This window comes from Erythrolamprus reginae, chromosome 9 (assembly GCF_031021105.1).
Source record: "Erythrolamprus reginae isolate rEryReg1 chromosome 9, rEryReg1.hap1, whole genome shotgun sequence".
NCBI classification, from domain to species: Eukaryota; Metazoa; Chordata; class Lepidosauria; order Squamata; family Dipsadidae; genus Erythrolamprus; species Erythrolamprus reginae.
The window spans coordinates 10,644,860-10,660,017 of NC_091958.1; the positions used below are offsets into that span (position 1 = coordinate 10,644,860).

The 15,158-nt window shown below is 41.5% G+C and overlaps 1 protein-coding gene across 1 annotated transcript in view; it reads left to right on the plus strand.

Annotated features, from left to right (window-relative positions):
* Positions 1–291: 291 nt before the first annotated feature.
* The window catches only part of ZNF536 (zinc finger protein 536), a 354,431-nt gene continuing 339,564 nt past the window's right edge, over positions 292–15,158 (plus strand). The window contains exon 1 of the mRNA XM_070760286.1: positions 292–371. The gene's annotated coding sequence lies outside the window, so the exon portion shown is untranslated. The remainder of the gene's footprint in view (positions 372–15,158) is intronic.

Genomic DNA, 15,158 nt, shown 5'->3' on the forward strand with positions numbered 1-15,158 from the left:
GCACTCTCTCGGGGAGTTTTTAAGCCAGCCGCGTCCGTCTAATGACCCCCCCCCCCCGCTTCTTCCTCCAGCCAGACGCGCGCTCGAGCGGCAGGCTTCCGATTCAGCGGCCGGGCATTCACAGCCCGGCGCTGGGCGGGGCAGAACGAACGCTGGGGGAAAAGGGGGGGCGCGCGCTTTGCACTTGTCTTTCAGAGCGTTTGAAAAGCTTTCTAGCAAAACTAGGAAGACGGAGGTGGGGGCGAGAGGAGGAGAGTGCCCGCGGTCCCCCCTCTTCCTTCACCTCCCCCCCTCGCCCACACCGACATGGAAAGCAGGCACCTGCCAGGCGGACAGCCCCGCCAGGGGAAAGGCGCGATTTCAAGTAACAGGTTAATAGAGAAAGAAAGGGGGGGGGGAGCTTTCTGGGGAGAAAGCGGAGCAAAAACAAACCCGCGCGCTCGGGCTGGCGGGGAGGGGGGGGGGCGGAAGTGGGGTCGCGCTCAGGCGGATTGGTTGGTGCGAGTGAATGAAGATGAAACAGCCCCGTCTTCCAACTGGGTGGTGGGAGAAGTTTGATTTTGAAGAGGAGGGGGGTGTTGGGAGCCTGGGGAGAGGGCATGATAGAGAGTGGGGGAGAGACAGAGAGAGATACGAGAGAAAGAGAAAGAAAGAAAGAGAAAGAAAGGAAGGAGAGAGAGAGAGAGAGAGAAGAGGAAATAGAGAGAAAGATAGGAAATGAAGAAAGGAAAGAGAGAAGAGAAAGAGAACGAGAGAGAGGAAAGAGAGAGAAGGGAAAGAGCGAGAGAAGAGCGAGAGAAAAAGTAAGTGTGTGTGAGCGAGAGAGCGAGAGCTTTCTCCACTGGGGGCCCCATCACACCCTCCACCCTGGAATTTTAACTAATTTTAATTTTAACCTGAAGATCTGAAAATAGCCCTAAAATCATAAATCTCCAGCTCTCCATATATGCGAATGATACACACACACACCCCAACCCTAAAAAGTTATTTAAGACAACAGACGAACTCACACCCTTTCTAAGTGTGAGCCTGTATGTGTACCTATATTTGTAGAGACGCGCACAATTTACACAGACAGGCGCGGAGAATGCTTTGATGATAAAGTAGGAAAAATTCCAGCTCTTAACTTCCAGCCCATCTGTTGCCTCGACTTCGTAATGTGTAGAAACCAGAGAGAGAAAGAAGAAAGGGACTTGGGAGAAGCGGGCAACTTTTACGCACGGTGTGTGTGTGTGTGTGCTGCGCGCCTGTCTCCGGGACCCTCGGCGCTAAAGGCGAGAGAGAAAGGGAGAAGTTCAAAACAAAGCGAAATGTCTCCCGCGGATTATCCGAGGTCTGAATTAAGCTGCGGGGGTTGGGGGGGGGGGGGCGAGTGCGTCGGCGGCATACCATCAATTCCACGGGAAATTGAATTGCTAGGGTAGGTCGGTCCTCCCTCGGAAGCCTCAGGAAGGAGTGGGAAACTCCTTATTTATCAATTTAATTCATTTTTTTCCCAAAAACCCACGCCGGCGGGGTCCTTTAGGGTGCCCTGAAGGAGGGGGGGGGGCATTGTTGCGAATCTGTCCCCTTCTCCTTTATTCGAGCGGAGCTTGTTGTGTCTACGGCCGCGTCTAAGGTGGAGAGGGGAGTTTGGTCTTGCGCTTCGTTTGTCATTTTAGCCGCTTGCCCAGGAGAGCTGTTGTAGCGGCGGCGTAGAGGGAGGGGAGGCGTAGAGGAGGGGGGGCAGGCTGGAGCCGAGAAAGAGACGAAGTTTTGTCCGCCGCCTCCGAGATGCGCCCCCCCCCCCGAAGACAAGGAGGCTCAGCTAAAGAGAAAGGGGCGCGCAGGAGAGAAGTTGGAGATACCCCGCGCGTCTCTCTTTCTCTCTCGCCAGCCGAACCGGCTCCCTACTTCCCCGAGAGCGCTCTTTGGACCCCTTCTAGTTGCCCCCACCCCCGCCTCCCTTCTGTGCAGTTTAAAATAATGCCAACAGGGGCGGTCTGTGCTGAGCTGAGCGGATTCCGCCGAGTTCTTTTTACGCGCCAGTCGCGCGTTTGTGCGAAAGGGGACCGGGTCTCTCTCGCTCGCTCCCGCCCCTCTCCCTCTCTTTCTGCTCGCCTAGGCTTCTTGTAAGGGTCGCCGCGAAGTTGAGCAGCCTCTTCTGTCCCTCCATCGGACTGACCAGAGCGGGGGGTGCTTGCCCCCCTCCGTCAACCCTCCTCCTCCCGCCTGAAAAGTTCTCTCCAAAAAAAAAAAAGAAAGAAAAGAAAAAAGGATGGGCTCAGCGCTCCCTCTCCGCCCGAGGCGCTTTTCTTCTCTAGTTTAATATTAGCCGCGGTATTTATTTATTTTTTTACTCACTCCCACCGGATTTGGAGTCCCTTCTCGCCCCCCCCCTCACCACCACCCTCGCGTCGCCGCTCTTCCTTCTGTTTTCCTCTTTCCCCCCTCCCCTCCCTCCTTCCCTTTTTCTTTCTTTCTCCCTCCACCTCTCCAATCTTTTAGCCATTGTTCAGAATTTTTGGAAGTACCAAAGGGAGGGGACCTCCCGCCCTCTCCTCCTCCGCCGCCCCCCCCCCGCATCTTTTCAACTCCGTCCTGATTTGAGGTTGAAACAGTAAACCTGAATAAGGGAGGTTTTTTTTAAAAAAAAAAAAAGCGGGGGAGAGGGGCAAAGACGAGACCGGTGGTGAAGGACATGGACAGCTTGTAATTAACTTCCAAGATGCTGCACGGAGGCGCCAATCCGCACGGATGAACTCGGTTGGCTTCGCGAATCCGGGCAGAGGGAATCGGATCTCTACTTATTATTATTATTATTATTATTATTATTATTATTTTTATTTCATTTTATTTTTTGAACCCGATCGCCCAGTTTCCCCGAATGAGCCGCTACCGATCCGGGAGCCCGAATTGCATAATTTGGATTCTTCTTCTTTCCCCCTTCCCTCCCACGCGCGAAAGAAACTTGGCTGGCCAAAGCCAACCCCGGCTTGAATCTCTAGAGGTCCCTCGAACTCAGCTCCTTCCAACCTTCAGGGGGGAAGCCCTAATTGAAAAGTAAGTGACCTGCAAACAAAAAAACAAAAAAAAAAACCGTGCCTGGGTTGTGAGAAGGGAAGTGGGGGGTGGAGGGGGGCGCGGAGCTGGTGTTTTGGTGTCCTTTGGAGGGATCTTAGGCTTCAAGGGAACCAGGAATGCTCTCTCTCTCTCTCTCTCCCTCTCTCTTTTGCTCTCCTTTTCATCCTTCCTTCCTCGATGCAAATTTTGGGTCCCCCTCGCTGTGATGCCTTTTACCTGTGGCGAATCTATTGGACCGTTAGGATGTGGGAGACTCCAGCTGATACCGTAGGGGGGGGGAACGTGGGAGGATTTTTGTGTTGAAAAACCTTGCCCCCTTTCCAAGTACTTCTTCGAGAACGGTGGTGGGGCTTCCCGGATCTGCCTGGTTGTCTGCAGAATTGTTATTTGGATTTGAACCGGGAGGTTTCGATTCGAGCCAAAAGCCAAAAGAAGAGCAGTTTTAAAAAAGAAATCAAAGGAGGCGATTTCTAATGGCTTGCCTTTCACCCCCCCCCCCCAACTTCATAATTAGCCAAGAGTTAAATGATTTATTAATCGTGGGCATTGGTGACGAATGCCTTCGAATTTTTGCCCTGTGCCTTCTTTCATCGGGGAGTTGTTTACAAAATGCTGGGATAGAAATGTGATTTTTTTAAAAACCCAAAAAGTAGGGTATTTAAAGTAGGGTATTTAAAACCGCCTTTCCACAAGGGTGAGTGGGGAATCTGTGTGAGTGTGTATTGATCCAAAAGTGTAAATCCAGCCTAGGGTGTTGTTTATGTGGGACTCTAGGCTGAAGGCCGTTTTAGTTATGATGTCATTTTTTTTTTTTTTTTTGGATGGTTGGGAAATGAATGTCTCCAAATTCTACCATTAAACGCTTGGCTAGCCTGCTGGTAATGGTAGCACTGACATCTTTGGTCTTTGACAAGCCTGATGTGCCCTAGGAATTAACTTCTTCATTTCCTGGTGAAGAGAGGCAGAGAGAGAGAGCTTGCAAATTTGCAACAGCAGCCGCACTTCTGTGAATAGCCTTAGCATCATTATCTCAGGGCTTTGATAGAAGGGGATAGCTACCCTGAACCGAGAAAGGTAGTACCCACTTCTGAACATCTGAAGTTCTTGTTAGCCTCCCTGGTTGATAGGTAGTGGGCAATCCTTTTCAGTTTGGAGAATTCGAGATGGGGATCATTTCTTTAAAATATATATTTTTAAAAGTGGGGGAAGCTCAGATGAACACACTCTGCAAACATAACATATATAAGCTTCTGTTTTCTTCTTCCTAATGCTGTGTTTGCTTGTTTGTGGGTCCCCTTATAATATTTAATATAATACGTTTTCCCTACCAATCCAACATTAGCAAGTGAAATGCCTCCAGATAATTGGAAATGTATAGTTATTGCCATCTGATCTATCTCTTTAGGTTAGCTGGTCTGAAATACCTTAATTAAAAATAAAAAAAAATATCAGTTCCTCTATCATCTGAGAGTCAGTGGTTTATCTCACTTCGAGGGATATTTACATATATATTTACATACATACATACATACATACATACATACATACATACACGTATGTCTATTTTGGCTATGGCTTTAGGGTTATGGTGTCATTGACTGCTTTAAGATTGTATTCAGTATGCAGTATTTATTTTTATTTACTGTTCTGTTGATGTTTTGTGTTGCTAAAAACTCCCGCATGTGGGAGCAGGTTTATACTTATATTAGTCTTGCCAGAATTAGACTGATGCTCTCCAATTATTTTTATCTTAAAAAAGCAATGATTTGTCAGGAAGTTAAGAAACTGAATCTTGGTATATGTTGAGATATCCCACATTACTGGGATGTGAGAAAAGTCCCTAAGTGTCAGGAGATTTAAGTTCTCAGCACTGTTAGTTTTCTGGGGTTTAGTTGCAACTTGTCCCAAATAGTAAATATGTAATGAAATTTTGCTTTCAGTCTAGAGAAGATACCACAATGCCATCTTCTTTATAGGACAGATTGTGCCTTTATTTTGCAGCCGTGCTGTGAAGCAAACTGGCTATATTTTTCAGGAAAGTAGGATAACAAATGGGATTGTTTACATGACATATGAACCTCAAATCACTAATCTGTTTGTAATGGAACTGGCCCATCAAATCCATCAGAGTTTTAATTATATCTTCACTTTTTCTTAACAAACACAAATTTCCCTTACATGAAAATGAATTTGCCCCTACTCACTGCTTTCCACCCTTCTCTGAAGATTACTTTGGAGTTAATATCTATGTCAAATATCACACAGGTGTCTTTGGATATGATATGATATGAATCTGATATGAAAGGACTGGACTGAATAGACAGGAATTTTATAAAATGCAAGATCCAAAAAGCACGCTCAAGTTTAAGGACCCTTTTCTTAAACAAAATGATTTACCCTTATTTGCTAATGTTAAAGAACCTGCTTTGCCAATTCTATGGGTTTCTGGATAGAGGTGGCTAAAATTAGACTTTTAATAAAAAACAGAAGGACTGGAAGTACATTTTAAAAATGCCTCCATTTCCTCTTACAAGTTTCTTGCGCTAACAGTATGCTTTTAGAACAGAACAGAAAAGAATAATAATAAAGAATAATCAAACATATCTTTTTGATTAAAAATAAAATCCAAAGGGCTAAATTTACTACAGTAAAACTGTATTTGTTGAAAAAAGAAAGGCCACCAGTTCATAAATAAAATGTTTCTATAACAATGGGTAACTTTAGGAGCGAATAGAGTAATGAAAACTACAAGTCTTCCAGTTTTGTTAAAGATCTAGTTAAAACTCCATGATTGTGAGGTTCTGGATACGGGCATGGAAAACAGAACTTACAAAACCTATAATGCTGGGGGAAGGAAGAACCACACGTTAGTAATAAGTTCATTTTTTGATCTGGTGGGGGTTTGATAGGCATCTTGGCATGAATTGATGCTATCTGTCCATTTCCTCAATTTCAGTGGGAAAAATAATACCCCTAAAAATACCGCTAGAGTGATAAGAATAGGTTGAGTTAGCTACAGGATATGAACTGTCTTTTTTTCATTTTGCCCCCTGTGATCCACATTATAGCTAATAATGTATCTTTTCATTCAGGTGAGAGAAATGTGCTCATTTTTCCAAGTTATAGTACTCTGGTGTCTGAATAGCTAACATCTAACAGTGGCTTTACAAAACTGAGGACTCTAGTAGCCAAAAGCTTTGTTGGATTTGTAATCAGTTTCTAGGCTGGCTGAATAACCAAATGGATCTCTAGGAAAAGCTTTGAAGAAAGTAATTAGTAAACTACTTATCTTTCCATCTCAGGTTGAAGCTTGCTAAAGGAGATTCTTCTACATGCTTGTTTGGAAACAAGTTTCAACTCTAGTCAGGGTGTTTGCAAGACTGCAATTTTACTTTGCTTAAAGTGGAGTTTTTAAAAAACTACTCTGTATGAAAAATAAGTCTTTATAGGTCTGTATTTGTTCAAGTCAAGGTGCATAGTTTGGAACACTTGCAAGACACATCAAGAAAATGATTTCAGAATATCCCTAATGATTTCAGAGTTGGGGTCCTAAATATTTTGTACTCTCCTTGATAGACTGCGGTAGACTTTAAAGTAAGGAAAAATAGCATGTGTTAAAAAGAAATTAACACGATAAACTCTATTTTGTTACCCATTGTGCTCAGACTTCTGAGAAAAGCAACTATCTATCAGTGTTGCAGAAGCAAATATTAATAATGCTTAACCTTAGCATGGCCACAGCTGGGTGAATGGGTATGTAGGTAACCATGTAAGTGCATCTCTGTTTATTTCAAATTCTTCTTTTTTATTTCATCTTTAAAGTCAACAGATAAAAAATATCCACTGGTTCATATAAAATTTGGCATTGTCCCCCTCACCTCTAGGGTTTAAAGCAAAATAATCCATGGAAAATATTTTTGGTCGAGTTGCTGAAAATTGAAGGTATCCAAGATCAAGGCTAATTTTGAAAAGCAGACCCCTGCTGTTATTCCTAATTATTCAGAGCAGAAGAGAAAGCTACGTCATGTCGCTGGAATTATAGAACAAAACCATATTGGATTAGAAACTAAAACTGCCAGATTCTGTCCAAGGAACATGATACCAATTTTGTTAAAGCAGTGTTTTATATTTTGGTAATATGGCTGTAATCTGAGGAATCACTTCAGGTATGTCCAAGGGGATAGGAATACATTTTTTTTTAAAAAAAAGGGCATTCAGAGGGGGATTTTATTGCTTTTTATTTTATCGTTTTGAAGTTGCAATTTTAGAAGTCGTGCTTGGATCTGATGGGATTTGTGTTTAAGGAAGGAATGTTCAGATTTATTATGAATACCAATAGTTACCGCATGGTTTTCTACTGCCCTGCTTTTAATCAACTATCAATATTTATCTGCTTGTCCATCTGCCTTTCTCTATTGCTTTTATATGGGAATTTTGCTGTCTCAGTGGTTACTCTCAGATGGAGAAATGGGCTTTGAATGATACGACTTTCACTGAGCCTATTGCTACCTAAAAGAACTCAATACCCTGCAAAGGTCTTAACAATAGAAAATAGTTTAGACAAACTACTGAAGACAAACATAAGCCAGCTAAATAAATATTCATTTCAGCAAGAGTGAGTTAAGAGCATCTTCAGGCCCCCCTACCCAAGAAATTAACAGTTCTCCAAAGGGTTTAACTTGGGCATAAATATGTTGGATTCATAATTTATCATATAAATGGCTATTATTCCACCTATGAGCATCTTTTCAACTCTTCCCCCATGTCTAAATCTGTATAGTATATATAGGCTTTTCACTGCAGACCTTCGGTGAGACAACACAATCATTTGGGTGCCTTTTGGTTTGATTGATACAATTTTCATGATTTAGTCCATGTCTTCCAAATACTTCTGTTGCATTTTGACTGGTAAACTGGGGAGGTGATCAAGACTTGGACATAATCACCTGGTATTTTTCAGTGGAAACTTATAACCCTTGCAAGTCACCACTGGGTACAAAGATATCAATCCATAATGGGTAAAATCATATCTAAGCAAGACTTTTCCCCTTCAATTTTTCAGTGCAGGCATTTCCTAATGATTCCCCCTTCGATCGTAACTCAGGTTCCAACTTTGTGTAGTTTCTAGTACTAATTATGAAATGAATGATATTTGTGTGACAGCGTGCTACTCCTTATAAAAATAATGGAAAAAATGGGAGACAGGAGTTTTGCAAACCTTTTATAAAGATTGTACTATTTAAAGCTGACAATCCTCTGTATTCCTGTTAGCATTAAACAGTGGAGGATCTTTTCAGAGACATTTCATAATAGTGAGAACAACTAAGCAGTAGAACAGCTCGCCTTCAGAAGTTGGTGGGTGCTTTATCGCTCGAGATTTTTTAAAGAAGAGATTGGACAAGCCATTTGTCTGAAATGGTATATAGGGTCTCCTGCATGAGTTGGGGATTGGAGAAGATGGTTAAAGAAATGAAAAAGCTGCAGAAAACTTTTTTTTTTTTTTGGCAAAAAAATGTGACTGATATATGAGACTGGCTGGCCTTTTTCCCCATCCTGAAAAGTTCTTACATTGATGAATCTGCAAGCATGTTCAATGATTAGGCGTCATTTTGATATACGGCAGTATCATGGTCTCTACAGGCGTTCATTGACATTTCCTTCTGAGCTGTGTGATGGAACTAAATAGGGAGGTTGAGTGTTACTCAAAAGAGGTTGGTGGTTCTGTCTCCCCTTTTTTCTTCTTTTCTTTGGCGTCGCATTAAAGGACATAGTGCAGTGGAGGCATTGAATGAAAAGCTGGAGGATTTATATCAGGAACGACCAATTTGAATCCCTAATTTTAAGCAGGTCTTTGCTGAAAATCCTTCATGCTGCTCTGTGTATTTTTATTTTATTTCATTTATTGTGTAGTGAAAAAGGCCGCTAATTTTTTTAATGTGTGTGTGTGTCTGTGTGGAATAATGTGTTTTTAAAACTGTCACTTGAAAAATTATCTGTATCAGCTGAAGCCTCCAATATTAGCAGAAATTGGCACCGATGCTTTTAAGAAGGAAGCTAAAACATTCCTGATGTTGGTATCACCAATTGCCCATATAAAACGTTATCTTTGGTTGTCAAAAAGGTGACACATAATAAGTCTGTCTTCAAAGCAAATAAAGTAAGGCTGCTTAATTATTCCTGAAACCTTAATTCGGTAGTAAAACCATTACCTGATGAAATGCAGTTCCCAGAAGCTTTGTTATATAAAAATTGCCATAAAGATATTAAAAAAAGAGTCAGTTTTTTAATTATATATTATGCTTTGCCTGCATTTATTCAAATGCATTTTGTTTATAGAAAAAAAAAACCCTTAATCAGTTGAAATATTTACAGCATACAATACATAGAGCCTAATAGGAGGACTTTTAATAAAGCGTGTTAAAAGATGCTACTGGGCTCCTGATTTTTATGTAGCATAGTGATTTTTACCTAGCTAAATCAGAGATGATATACTGTAGTAGAAACATAAAAACATAGAAGATTGATGGCAGAGAAAGACCTCATGGTCCACCTAGTCTGCCCTCTATTTTATCTTAGGATGGATATATGTATATCCCAGGCATTTCTAAATTCAGTTACTGTGGATTTACCAACCATGTCTGCTGGAAGTTTGTCCCAAGCATCTACTACTCTTTCAGTCAAATAATATTTTCTCACGTTGCTTCTGATCTTTTCCCCAAACTAACCTCAGATTGTGCCCCCTTGTTCTTGTGTTCATTTTCCTATTAAAAACATTTCCCTGCTGGACCTTATTTAACCCTTTAACATATTTAAATGTTTCGATCGTGTCCCCCCTTTCCCTTCTGTCCCCCAGACTATACAGATTGAGTTCATGAAGTCTTTCCTGATCAGTTTTATGCTTAAGACCTTCCACCACTTTTGTAGCCTGTCTTCGGACCCATTCAATTTTTGGATTTACTGTGGGATGTAGTCAGTGTTATGGATCAAAGACGGAGAATCTATAGACCTCCAGTTGTTGGCCAGTAATAGGTGGAGAAAACTGGAGTAGTTATTCAGCAATAGCTGAGGGTCATCTACATGTATTCCTGTAATGGAATTCGGAGACAGGAGAAAGGAAGAAATGCTGCCTAAGGAACAATCAGAAAACAGAGGCAGTAGCCCACAGCTCTATAATGATCAGAAAAATAAACTCCTTAACTTGTCAGATGTAAGAAAGAGACGGTGGGCGATTTGTACTTTCAGATTTGTAAAGATTCATTAACGTCTATGACTCAATCATTCAGATCATGGTTGTCCCAAATGGCTTTTCCAAAAGGTGATTGGGCTATCTTGGTTTTTTTTTATTTTAAATTTAAAACATTTCACTTCTCACCCAAGAAGCTTCTTCAGTTCTGAACTGAGGAACTAAATAACTGAAGAAGTTTCTTGGAAGAGAAATGAAATGTTTTCAAGGAAAAATCAAGGGAGTCCAGTGGCCTTTTGAAAAGCACTTTTGGGACAAGGTTTGTTAATGTACAGTAGTAGCCTTATAATAAGATAGAATTCGCTCATGAACACATTTCCACTTGTTTCAATCCTATCATGTAGTAGGCTTCACCTTTCATTTTTATCTTTGGATTCAGCATAGAACATGCTCATATCTTTTGCTTATCTCTGTTGTGTTTTTGTACAATAACCAAGGTGAAAAAAAATAATACGCATTTCCAGCCAAGCTTTGGTGAAAAGAGATTTTCAGGTGAAGTGCCATTCTTTCAATTGCTTTATTATTTTTCTCTTTCAATTTTGTAAAGTGAAGTTGTAACCAGATAACCAGAATGCAACTTTTCATTGGATGTAGACATTTGGGCAACCTTAGAATCTGAACGTAACTAATGGAGAATTTGTCCGTCCTTTTGTAAAGACTAGATGGAGAGTAACACATATGAGTTAAAAGGCTACACAAGTGATTGGTTAGTAAGCTGAGAGCTTCAGGAATGATTTGGAAATTCCAGCCAAGAGACAATTCAATTATTCATTTGTTGGATGTACCCTTGGAAAACAAGTTGGTCGGCTTCTATTAATTTTTCCAGCAATGTGCTGAGTAGAAGAGAAGAGCGTATATCTTAATTTGGCTGTTCCAAATATCAGAGATTAAGTTGTTTTCTTTGTTGCAATTTATTGTCTTTTAGAGATGCTTTTTAGAAAGGACACCATTGTCCTGCTGAGGCTCATATTTGACAGCTGCTTATAATTTGGGATTATAAACTCCATCAGAGATCTAAAAGTAACTAAAGTTACGAGGAAGCATGGTTGCCTACTCTTCGTACAAGACCTTAAAGACGGGTGACCTGTGATGGCCTCGGTAACTAATTCTAATTAATAAAGTGTTGGAGTATGATTTAGAGGCATGTGCTAAGCAACTTACACTACTGTGGTTAGGCGTACGTGGAATAAAATTTGCATGCCACAAATTAAATAAAACCTTCACACGACAAAGAGAAAACAGGGAGTCATAGCCGTGAAGTATATAATTATAATAATGACCTACTCTCTCTTGCTGTCTCTCATTAGCATCTTAGAAAAAGGACTAAAGAATGATCATGCTACTTGATTTCAAATAAAAGTCTAACAATATTGAAGGCTGGTTTATTAATTATTTATTTGTTTGTTTATTTGGGGGGGGTTGACAAACATGTACAAGATAGCAGGTCTAGGTATAAACGTAAACCTAAATAAAGTAAATACAGATAAATAGGAAAATAGGACAGTAGGATAAGGATGGTAGTTCACACTGGCGCACTTATGCATGACCCTTATCGACCTCTTAGAAATGGGCGGCTTATAACACGTGAGCAATAGCACTTTTTAACAGAGCCAGCCTATGGCCCCCACAATCCGGGTCCTCATTTTACCCATCTCGGAAGGATGGAAGGCTGAGTCAACTTGGAGCCGGTGATGAAATTTGAACTGCTGACCTGCAGATCTACAGTCAGCTTCAGGAACAATAGTAAGTGCGGTGTAACTTGTAGAAGAAGAACCAGCTAAAATGGCAAGCAAATGTTTTTAGTAAAACAACGCAACGTGGATCTGTGCAAAATGTTTGCATGAGGTGCTTTGCAAAGTAGACTGGCGGCATGGTGTTCCTGGAAATTGCACCCTCTAAAAGGGTTGTGTAACTGCTACAAAGGCTGTCACTTGCTGTCTGAGCAATGGTGTCCAGGGCCAGCTCTATCACTTTCCTGGAGGTATTGACAAAAGTGTTGCCTGTGGATATACACAGGCAGGCCACTAGGGTAAGCTTTTGAAGCGGCGACATGAGAGGGGCTCTTCATTCATGCTAACACCCTTTGTGTAGCAACCCTTCTGAACGTGTTGTGCAGCCTGACCGCAAAGTTTGAAGAAGCGACGATATCGCACAACTGTAGGTCTATCAAACAATATGCCCACAAGTGTTGATGAAACACAATTTCCCTTTCCACAAGCATTGGGATTGGAGAGAACTTGAGGAAATGCTCCTGATACCCACAACGTGGCATTCCCTCATCCAATGTATAAGAAAAGAGAAATAGAAATAATGGACATTGGTAATAATCTGTGGTTTTCCTTTTTATTTTATTTTATTTATTTTATTTGTTAATTGGATTTATGTGCCGCCCCTCTCTGAGGACTCAGGGCGTCTTACAACACACACACACACACACACACACACACACACACACACATATATGCCCTGAGTCCTCAGAGAGGGGTGGCACATATTTATATTGTTCTGTCTGGGTCACTCCAGAAGCCAATACCAACCTAAAAAGAGAAGCCAGACACACTGGTAAAAGGCAAAGGCAGTTTTATAAAATTCAAGAAAAACACAGGTAACAGAAAATGTCCTTACAGACAGGAAAATGCTGTATCTTCAGATATATTCACGAAGGCCAAAAGTCCATGCAGCAATACAAAATTCTTGCTGCCAAGCCAAGGCTGTAGATAGCAGACCTATACCTCCCACGGGTCTTCCAAAGCTGCTGGGCCACAAGCCAGGAACAGAGATGTCGAGAAACAAGACAGGATAACACCACGCCAAGCTGATAACACTCCACCTGGCTTAAAGGGCTTGCCTGCCTTTTAAACCCTGCTGATGAGTACCACAGCCAAACCCAGCTGTTTCTACTTCAATGGTGAAAATATCTCTTTAACTGCTCCTTTCGTTGCTCTGAACGTCGCTGTCTCATGTCAATGACAGCTTGTGCATCATCACCTAATGACTCCAAGCTACTGGCTGGGGAGAGCCCCCCCCCCCCCCGGGGCTCTCATGCTGTTCTCCTTCATCCCATTCCTGATTTTCCTCTCCCCCGTCCGACTGTTCAGCCCCCTCCTCTGCGCTGTCATCCTCCTCCGGGCATGGAGCCAGCAGAGACACAGCTGGTCCCTGAGCAACCTCAGGCTGAATCATAGATCGAATCCCAGTAAGGAAAGGGTGTGGCTAGCTGATGAGGCCAGAACAAGGCCGAAATGGGACCATCCTAGTCTCCCTTAATTTTAAAATTCCAGCTAAAAACATTTAACACACACACACACCCACACCCACACCCACACCCACACCCACACACACACACACACACACACACACACACACATATATATATATATATATATATATATATATATATATATATATGTTTTTATGTCGGATCACCCTGGTAAAAAAACATTTGACATATATATATATATATATATATATATATATATATATATATATATATAAAATATAAGATTCCTAATCCAATTAATTTAACTAATTAGTCTAATAACCCAATAGCATTAAAAAAAACAATCATTTCCATTCATACAACAACATAAATTACATTTGTCGGCCAGGGGGCTGGAGTCTAATGGCCCCAAGCCTGGCGGCATAATTTACAGGACCACCTTCTCCCTCATTATTATTATCATTATTATTATTTATTAGATTTGTATGCTGCCCCTCTCCGAAGATTTGGAGCGGCTCACAACAGCGATAAACAATGTGACAAATCCAATACTTAAAAACAACATCTAAAACCCCATATCATTAAAAACCATACAATTCAATCATACCATACATGAGTAAATCACACACTTCGCTGCGGCCACTAAGGGCTCACAGAGTTGGCTTTCTCCAGGTCCCATCCGCCAAACAATGTCGGTTGGTGGGACCTCGGGGAAGAGCCTTCTTTATGGTGGCTCCGACCCTGTGGAATCAACTGCCTCTGAGAGATTTGTACTATCTCCTCTCTACCGGTCTTCTGGAAAGCTGCCAAAACCTGGCTTTTCCGGCAGGCCTGGAATTAAGATTGATTGTTAGTAAGCATGCTTTTTAAAAAAAAAAAAATGATATATGAGAGTTTATTGATGTTTTTACTACTTTTTTTTACTTGTATTGTATTTATAACTGTTGTTAGCTGCTCAGAGTCCATTTGGAGTTGAGTGGCATACAAATACAATTATTATTATTATTATTATTATTATTATTATTATTATTATTATTATTTTAAAAATGAGTCTTTAGACTCTTGCGAAAGGTGAGGAAAGTGGGGGCAGTACGAATCTCCAGGGGGGAGTTGATTCCAGAGGGCCGGGCCCCCCACAAAGAAGGCTCTTCCCCTAAACCCCGCCAAGCAACATTGTCTAGTTGACGGTACCTGGAGACTGCCAACTCTGTGGGACCTCACTGGTTGCTGGGATTCATGCGGCAGAAGGCTTTTTCTTATGAAGACGCCAGCTCTTCTAGTGTCCGAAGAGTTCAAACTCTTATCAACATTTCAGGAAGCTTTGCTGGAGCTCAGATCTCTTTCTCCAAAATTTGGGTCACCATTTCTCCAAAGCAACCTGATTTGATTTAGGATTCAGCCAAATCCAAGGTGTTCCTCAAATACTGATTAAAAAAGTTAAACTCTTGTTTGGCACACTATTATGATCTCTTCATATCATACTGGACTTTGATCTAAAAATCAACAATTTGCTGGTATCTCTAAGTATATATTGGTCATGTGTGAACTACTCACTCTCTTATTTTCAAGGAAAGAATGATCAGGTTAGGTCAATAGTAGCTTCTCTTTTTTTGGAGGGTGTGGGGGGGGGGT